Raw genomic sequence first — 8,884 nt, 5'->3', positions numbered from 1 at the left:
CGAGTGCTTTGACAAAACTGCATCTGAGAAGGTAGATTTTAAAGAAAAAAGTTTTAAGTATAAAGCAGACAAAACACTGGTGGATAAACTTATCACCAAGATAAAAAAAATCTTAATTGCAGTTTCTTCTAGTGCAAGTCAGTAAAATTGAGTGACAACTAAGTGAGTATAATAATAATAATAATAATAAATTGAATTTATATAGCGCTTTTCATGGACTCAAAGTCGCTTTACAGGGCAGGGTAGATTATAAAAACATAACAAAACAAAACAAGCAAACAAAACAAGTAGAACAAAACAAGATACAGATGAAAGAGGGAGGGGGGCAGGTGGACTATGGGTAGGCTGAGGTGAAGAGATGGGTCTTGGCGGCGGGATTGGAAGATGGTGAGGGACTCAGAGGGGCGGATCTCTTGGGGGAGGGGAGTTCCAGAGCCTGGGAGCTGCTCTGGAGAAGGCTCTGTCCCCAAAACAGCGCAGGCTGGGCTTTTTGGATGGAGAGGAGACCGGCTGAGGTGGATCTGAGGGACCGTGGAGGTTGGTAGGGGGAGAGGAGGTCAGTGAGGTATGAGGGGGCCAGATGGTGGAGGGCTTTGTAGGTGAGGACCAGGATTTTGTAGGTGATCCAGTGGGAAATAGGAAGCCAGTGGAGTTGTTTTAGGACTGGAGTGATGTGGTGCCAGGATTTGGAGCAGGTAATGAGGCGGGCGGCTGAGTTCTGGACCAGTTGGAGTCGGTTGATGTTGGTAGAGCTGATGCCGAGGAGAAGTGAGTTGCAGTAGTCCAGTCGGGAGGAGATGAAGGCGTGAATGAGTCTTTCAGCAGCGGGGGGTGTGAGAGAGGGTCTGATTTTGGCGATGTTGCGGAGGTGAAAGAAGGAGGTTTTAATGACGGATGTGAGGCTCAAGGGAGAGGGTGGAATCAAAGATAACGCCAAGGTTGCGGGCCTGGGGAGATGGGGAGACAATGGTGCCGTCGATGGTGAGAGTGGGGTTATTGGTTTTGCTGAGTGTGGATTTGGAGCCGATCAGAAGGAATTCTGTTTTGTCGCTGTTGAGTTGAATTCTGTTTTGTCGCTGTTGAGTTGTATGCAAGTAAGGCCACACTTACACTGCAATCAATGTGTAAGCATGGCAACCAGTTTTGCACCAATTTAATTTGCAGGCTAGGTAGGGTCATAGTGCCAAACACCACCACCACCTCTCATCGAAACTAACTTTTTTTTGGAACGCCGAATGTGAATTTGAACATATACATTGAAAATTCTGGGATGCACTACCTGCAGCCCCATGAATGATTGTCCATTTGTTCACAGATATCTCCATGGGTGTGGTTCAGACACAGGCACAAAGCCAAAAGGGGTGGTGGTAGCACAGCAGTTAAAGGGATACTCAAGGGAGGCTCATTTTACAACTTCCCCAGAGATAAAAAGTTGAGGTTTACCATTCTCGAATCCATTCAGCCAAACTCCAGGTCTGGCAGTACCACTTTTCCATTAGCATCTCTTTCAAAAAAATGAAAAGAGTTTTGATATTTTTCCTATTTAAAACTTGACTCTTCTGTAGTTACATCGTGTACTTAGACCAACGGAAAATTAAAAGTTGTGATTTTCCAGGCCTATATGGCTAGGAACTATACTCTCATTCCTGCGTAATAATCAAGGAACTGTGCGGCCGTACCATGTGTACAGCAGGCGCAATGATATTACGCAGTGCCCGAAAATAGTCCCCAGCCAATCCCCAGCTAGATAACTTACAACGTCACTGGCAAGTTTGTGTTTGCGCTGCATAATATCATTGCGCCTGCTGCACCCATGTACGGCCGCAGAGTTCCTTGATTATTACACAGGAATGACAGTATAGTTCCTAGCCATATAGGCCTGGAAAATCGCAACTTTTCAAAGAGATGCTAATGGACTCGTAAGAATCAATGATCTATGCTAAGCTATGCTAAAAGTGGTACTGCCAGACCCGGAGTTCGGCTGAATGGATTTGAAAACGGTAAACCTCAACTTTTTATCTCTGGGGGAGTTGTAAAATGAGCCTATTTCCCAAAAAAGTGGAGTATTCCTTTAAGGAACCTAGCTAGTATGCCAGTAGCCTGGAATTTGTGAGTTTGAATCCCAGTCACCACTGTTGTGCCCTTGAGCAAGGCACTTAATGCTAAGTTGCTCTCGAGAAGGCTGTCCCTGAACTAATGGACAGTTGAAAAATGTAAGCTTTGGATAAAGGCGTCTGCAAAATGCATAAATGTAAATGAAGGCTGAGTGCCGTAGGTAACCACTTTTAAAGTTGACTTCGCTCAGCGTTGGAAAATGGCTGTCATCCTGCTACACAGAAAATGAATCATGTACAGTCATGTACAGCCCTGTGCACAGGATTTTAAAATGTTGTCAGCCCAGTAGCTGATTTGAGTCTAGGCTCACATCACTTTAAATACAGACCTGTGGCAGATGATGTCAAATAGCAAAATCATAACTTACCCATTATAGCTTTTACTTTTATTTCATCCAGGCCGCTTCTTCTCTCCCCATCTCCCCCCTTTGAAACCTTGGATTCCCCTCCTGAGGGAAAAAAGTTGTTTCTCAGTATGAAAAATAACCAGTATATAGTTTACGTTTTCATTATCAGCAGCATGACAATCAAAATGGTTGAAAACAGACACATACACACAGTCGGTCCATTTATATTGCGCTTTTCTACTCCTACGACCACTCAAAGCGCTTTACAATGTATGCCCATTCACCCATTCACACATCAGTGGCGGAGGCTGCTATGCATGGTGCCATCTGCCACTGGGAGAAGTTTGGGGTTCAGTATCTTGCTCAAGGACACTTTGATGGGGTCAGGCAGAGCGGGGCTCCAGACCTGCCAACCTGTACGCATTTTGCGTAGTAGATACGCATTTTGACATCAAAATACGGTGAACTTTAAACTACGCGAAAATCAGGTGACTGCTTTGAGTTCACTCGTTGATGTGCAGTAGGCATCTCAGTAACTCTTGATGATAGTAGGCAGCTAAAACTTATGGCTAAAACAGCGTAGCAGCCACAAGCATGCTGGAAAAAAATATATAGTATAGAGTTCGACCAGTCACACCGTCGGGTCCCTTCCTCTAATGTCAAGCGGGGATATCGGCTACTGATAGTAAAACGAAAGCATCAAATGCAAGTGTTATTCCCGTTTAGTTTGGTTGGTTTCCCCAAGGGAGGACGGTGCTTGCAAAGGTAAACAGATTTGATGTAGAAAGGTGAAATTGTGAAATGAATTAATTTACGTAGCCTACCTATCAACTTTGGAGAATATTATTTATTTATATTATTATTAATAAAGCCTTGCATTGGTAAAGTTTTGGATTTCGTTACAAAGGTCTTATATTGTTTTGACTTTCCTATGATTAAGTTCATACCGTAACAAAATTAACTCTTACTAATGTAGGCTAATTAAAAACTGACCAGAGCCCGTTGCTGGACGCACCGGACCGAGACACAAAGTAAACACGCCTCTCTGACCGGTACCAGGGGGGTTAGCAGTTAAACTGAGCAGAGGATGTGCGGAATGTGTCTGTGTCTGTCGGACTTTGGCTGGCCGTTCGGTGCCTTCAGACAAAGCTCAAGCTAACAGGCTAACGGCTTATTAGCTAGCCAAACACCGAGCGGTGACATCTGCAAAGATTGGCTCTGTGGGCACATCAATCTACTCGGTGTGTGTAACAAACAGAGCGAGCAGTCGGCGGACTCTAACATCTGTTGATCCGTGCAGGACTTCACTGTGAGCGGACTGGTTAGAGCTATGTGAACGGCAGGTAACGTTAAAGGTTATCTGCTACTGTAGCAGAGCTGCAAGGAAACGCTGAACTGAGCTGTATGTTTTCAGTGTTAAACTGTTGTTGGTGATTTCCAGAGGTGGAAGACTTACTCACATCTCACATGTATCGCAGTAAAAGTAGAAAAAACAGTGTTGTAGAGTTACAAATTACTTGTCAGTTACAAGTCCTGCATTCAACATCTTCCCTATGTAATAGTACAAAAGTATTATCAAAATATACTTAAAGTACCAAAAGTAAATGTGCTTATTATGCAGTGTAATATATTTTATTTTATTGGATTATATTATGATCCAATTAATTGTATTAAATATGACCGATAATTTAAATAAAATGTTTTATTTAATTAAAGTAGCCTACTTGAACATAATTATTTTCTAGGGTTTAAAATGTAGACAGATTTTACATTTAATGGCACATTTATTCCACGTAAGTGCCGCCGTGTTCATGAACCAGAACTTCGACAATAAATCAGTAAGTTGCTACTCAAAAATGTTTTTCAAGGTTGGCAGGTCTGGGGCTCGAATCTGCAGAGGTGCCAAATGGTACCTCTACCACCTGCGCCACCATCGCCCCTTTAATCAAATTATTACTAATAATCAGGCTAAGACCTGAATTCCAGTATAAGGCACGTAACACAAATCCTATGAAAATGTTATATATATGGAGTTATATTCCTATCTTTAATCAAGAGCGCATTCTTTCAATTTGAGAGCATTTCTCACTGATATTACGTTCAGATTTTGTAATAATTTCCCTCAAAACCTTGCTCTCACACTCAAATAGTCACTGCTCGCGCTTGGATTTGCTCTGCTTGTGCTCAAAGTTTGTGCTCGCGCTTGGATTTTCTCTGCTTGTGCTCAAAGTTTGTGCTCGCGCTTGGATTTGCTCTGCTTGCACTCAAACTTTCTGCTTGGACTCAGATATGTTGTTGTTTGGACAGATTTCCTGCTCTCAGCTTTGAACCTTCTCCTCGCACTCAGGCTGATTCTGCTCACTTGCAAAGTTTCTGCTCTCGGATTTCTCCTGCGCGCTTGGATTTTTTGTGTGTTATAACCCTATCAAAAGTCAACAACCAATAGAATGCCAGCTGTAGTGTTGACCAATGAAATGATCCCAACCCCGTTGAGGGTGCGTTCACTTTACTTTAGAACGTCTGTTGAGGGCGGCTGCACTGTAACCTGACTGTAACCAAGTTTATATATCCCGCACCGTTTATAGCTTTATTATAAGTATATGTCAACAATGTGCACAGAATGGTCGACGCACTTTCACCACACCCTGGCCAGGAAACGGGAGAAAGCTTTGAAGTGGGACGTATGAAGTTATGTCCACAACTACAGGGTGTAGTAACATAACTTAAGCACCTAGCTAGCTAGCTAGCATATGGCGCTAGCATATAGCCTAGCTTGATGTCCAGAAACAAATATATGTTCTTTATTGTATAGCTAGCTAGATTGAACGACATATGACGGACAGTGTGTGTATATGTGATGACCCTACTTTGTATTTTTTCCTCGTTTGGTTAACCATGTTCCTGGGATTTGGCTAATTTCATGTTAGAGCCAGTAGTAAAACATAAACTGTAATATAACTGAAAGAACACAAGAAACTGGATTGTTTGTGTCAGTTTTTGCATCACTGTTGTTTGTTGTTCATCAGATTTTAGTCTTCATTCCTTCATATAACATTAGTTTGAAAATAGATTCATAGCAATCTGTATAAAACGTAATGTTAAGTTCAATTTTATCACTATAATAAAAACAGATCTAGAAATGATATGGTTTCTTATTTGCTCCTTAAATAGCAGTTATTTGTTTAATTGATACAAAGCAAACTGAACTGAAAAAACAAGTATTTTGTTTTACTTTCTTTTCATCCAGGTGGGGCTGAGGGGTTTGACCCCTGTTGATCTGTGTGTGTCATATCACCAACCCATGATAGCTAGAATTCACCCTGCTACTCCAGATCTACATGCTGTATGTCTGGCTACAGACTACAACCATCTGCTCCAGATCTACCTGCTGTATGTCTGGCTACAGACTACAACCATCTGCTCCAGATCTACCTACTGTACGGCTGGCTACAGACTACAACCATCTGCTCCAGATCTACCTGCTGTATGGCTGGCTACAGACTACAACCATCTGCAAGTTTTGTTTGTAGTGAACATCATCAACAGCTGCACTTAAAGTCTCTTGGGTTCATATGGGACTTGGTTGTTCTCCATACTGCATCAAACACTGTATTATTTTTTTGTGTTATATTAGTACAGACAACAGTAAGTATCATTACTTAATCACAGTATATATTATTCTGGTGTACACTGTTGACTTGACTCCATGCTATTGACTATACTTTAGCTTGCCACCTCAAAACTTTACCTTAATTGCTCTTGTATAGTTAATTTATCTTCTACTAGTTGTACATACCTCCTATTTAATTGAATTATTCTTAATTTGTGTTGCCATACCTGAATCATCCCTCTTGTGAACACTAGGCCTATCTTATCTTTATTCATAACCCTGCTCACAAACTCACCTGAACCTGGGTCATCTGTTTGCCAATATCAATGTTCCTGCTACAGTAAATCCTATAGGCACATTGTACTGCTTCACCGTAGTATGAACCATACACTTTTAAGGTTTTGTGTCAAATATTGTGCAATTTGTTATGAATTACTCATTGTTTTGACAAGGTAAATTAAAGCTATTTACCAAGTGTCAGCTCTGGTAAATTTAATTGTACTGTTTTTTTTATAAAATGTTATGGAACATGAAAAACAATTTGCCTTGATCAGGGTTTTAATTTGTTGCAAATGTGAACATGGTTTTAATAATCTGTATCTTATTGCTCTGAAAAACTACAATATGAATGATTTAAGAAATAGCAGTGATACTTATCAACATTTATTGAATTGATTGAATATATGGACAGACATTACAGGCACCTATTCATGTCAACAGAGAAAACAATAATTTGTTCTCTCTTTTATCACTTTGATTATACGCTGATGGTGCAGAAAAGGGTGAAGTCCTTGTAGATGGCACTTTGAGGACAGACCGATCCAGGAACTCTCCACTGTTGTCTTTGTATAGTATGCTCCTATTAAAGACAGATTCATAGACATCAACACATATTATATTAGGTGTACATAGCTTGCTTTAACATCATTACTATCTTACCTTACCTTCTCTGATTTGGTTTTGTGGACATCAGTAATTTTCTCTCCCAGGTCTGGTTGTGCACCCTGTGAATTTAAGCAAGAAACATAAGTGTATGTAACATGATTTTACTATTATATTATTATTATTTTTACAATTGCATTATTATCAGACTTGCCAACCTTCTTGGTTTGTGCTACTGCTGCCTGTCCTCTGCACACAGGTGAGTGATGTGCTGACTGGCACAGGTCCATGCACATAGTGCAGCTGTGATGCAGCTCAACGGGTACTTAAGTCACACCTGGAAGAAGAGAAACAAACCAACAAAATACTTGTTCTTTCTGCTCAGTTTGCTTTGTATTAATTAAAAAAATTACATTTAAGTTGCAAATAAAGCATATCATCTCTAGATCTGTTTTATTAGTGGTGAAATTGTACTTAACAGACTCGGGTCCGTGAATTTTTCGTTCATTTGATTTTCATTTCATAAACAGGTATTAAAAACAAATGGTTATTTGATTTTCGTTTTAAATCATGGGGATCAGACCTCGGTGCTGGGTCTAATATTCTAATATTAGCTGCTGCAGCTAGCTAGCAGCTAGCTACCAGCCCTGTGAGCTTGGTCCCCGGTTCGTTCCCCGGTGCTGACTGACTCTGGTCCGTCTGCAGAGCTGCGTTATCCGCTCTAGCTGAGCTGGGAATCTACGCGCGTCGCGATTTATTCATATTTTATTTACTTTGCAGTGATATGCTATGCACTGATGTCAGGCAGGCTTGCTGCTGCTTTTAGTCTGAGCCTGTGAGATAACTAAACTTCCTTTGAATATAACGTGTATATAAATAGACGGAATAAATAAAAGTCCCCGGAAATAAATATAAGTAAAACATATGTATTTAGGCTATTGAACTATAATGACTAATGCCTATATATGTATTGCCTCATTTATGTATTTCATGTTCCATTTCATAGCCATATTTATTATGTAAAGGGGGCAAAAATGGACGATCAGTCGCTCAGGAAGTTATAGACTACAGTTTCCCTCAACAGCAGCCGGGACATTCTAACGCTTAACGTGAAAAAGCTTAACGTGGTAACTTAATGTACCTAAACAATGATCAATCAGATATCAATCAGTTATCAGTCACATAACGTCCATAATAATTGGACTTTGGGTTAGATTTTTTTGACAGTTTTCAGTGGTTATGAGGAGCAATATGAGAGAGAAATTTGGTAATCATTGATCATTGTTTAGGTACATTAAACCACCTCTATTTGTTTCTGGACATCAAGCTAGGCCATATGCTAGCTAGCTAGCTAGGTGCTTAAGTTATGTTACTCACCCTCGTAGTTGTGGACATAACTTCATACGTCCCACTTCAAAGCTTTCTCCCGTTTCCCCGACGGTGCAGGTGAAAGGCTCGACCATTCTGTGCACATTTTTGACATATACTTATAATAAAGCTATAAACGACGCGGGATATATAAACTTGGTTACAGTCAGGTTACAGTGCAGCCGCCCTCAACAGACGTTCTAAAGTAAAGTGAACGCACCCTCAACGGGGTTGGGATCATTTCATTGGTCAACACTACAGCTGGCATTCTATTGGTTGTTGACTTTTGATAGGGTTATAACACACAAAAAATCCGCCACGCAGGAGAAACCGAGAGCAGAAACTTTGCAAGTGAGCAGAATCAGCCTGAGTGCGAGGAGAAGGTTCAAAGCTGAGAGCAGGAAATCTGTCCAAACAACAACATATCTGAGTCCAAGCAGAAAGTTTGAGTGCAAGCAGAGCAAATCCAAGCGCGAGCACAAACTTTGAGCACAAGCAGAGCAAATCCAAGCGCGAGCACAAACTTTGAGCACAAGCAGAGCAAATCCAAGCGCGAGCAGTGA

The sequence above is a fragment of the Perca fluviatilis genome, unplaced genomic scaffold (assembly GCF_010015445.1).
Source record: "Perca fluviatilis unplaced genomic scaffold, GENO_Pfluv_1.0 PFLUV_unplaced_scaf_16, whole genome shotgun sequence".
Classification (NCBI taxonomy): Eukaryota; Metazoa; Chordata; class Actinopteri; order Perciformes; family Percidae; genus Perca; species Perca fluviatilis.
The sequence above is the reverse complement of the archived record's forward strand: the minus strand, read 5'-3'. Positions refer to the sequence as shown.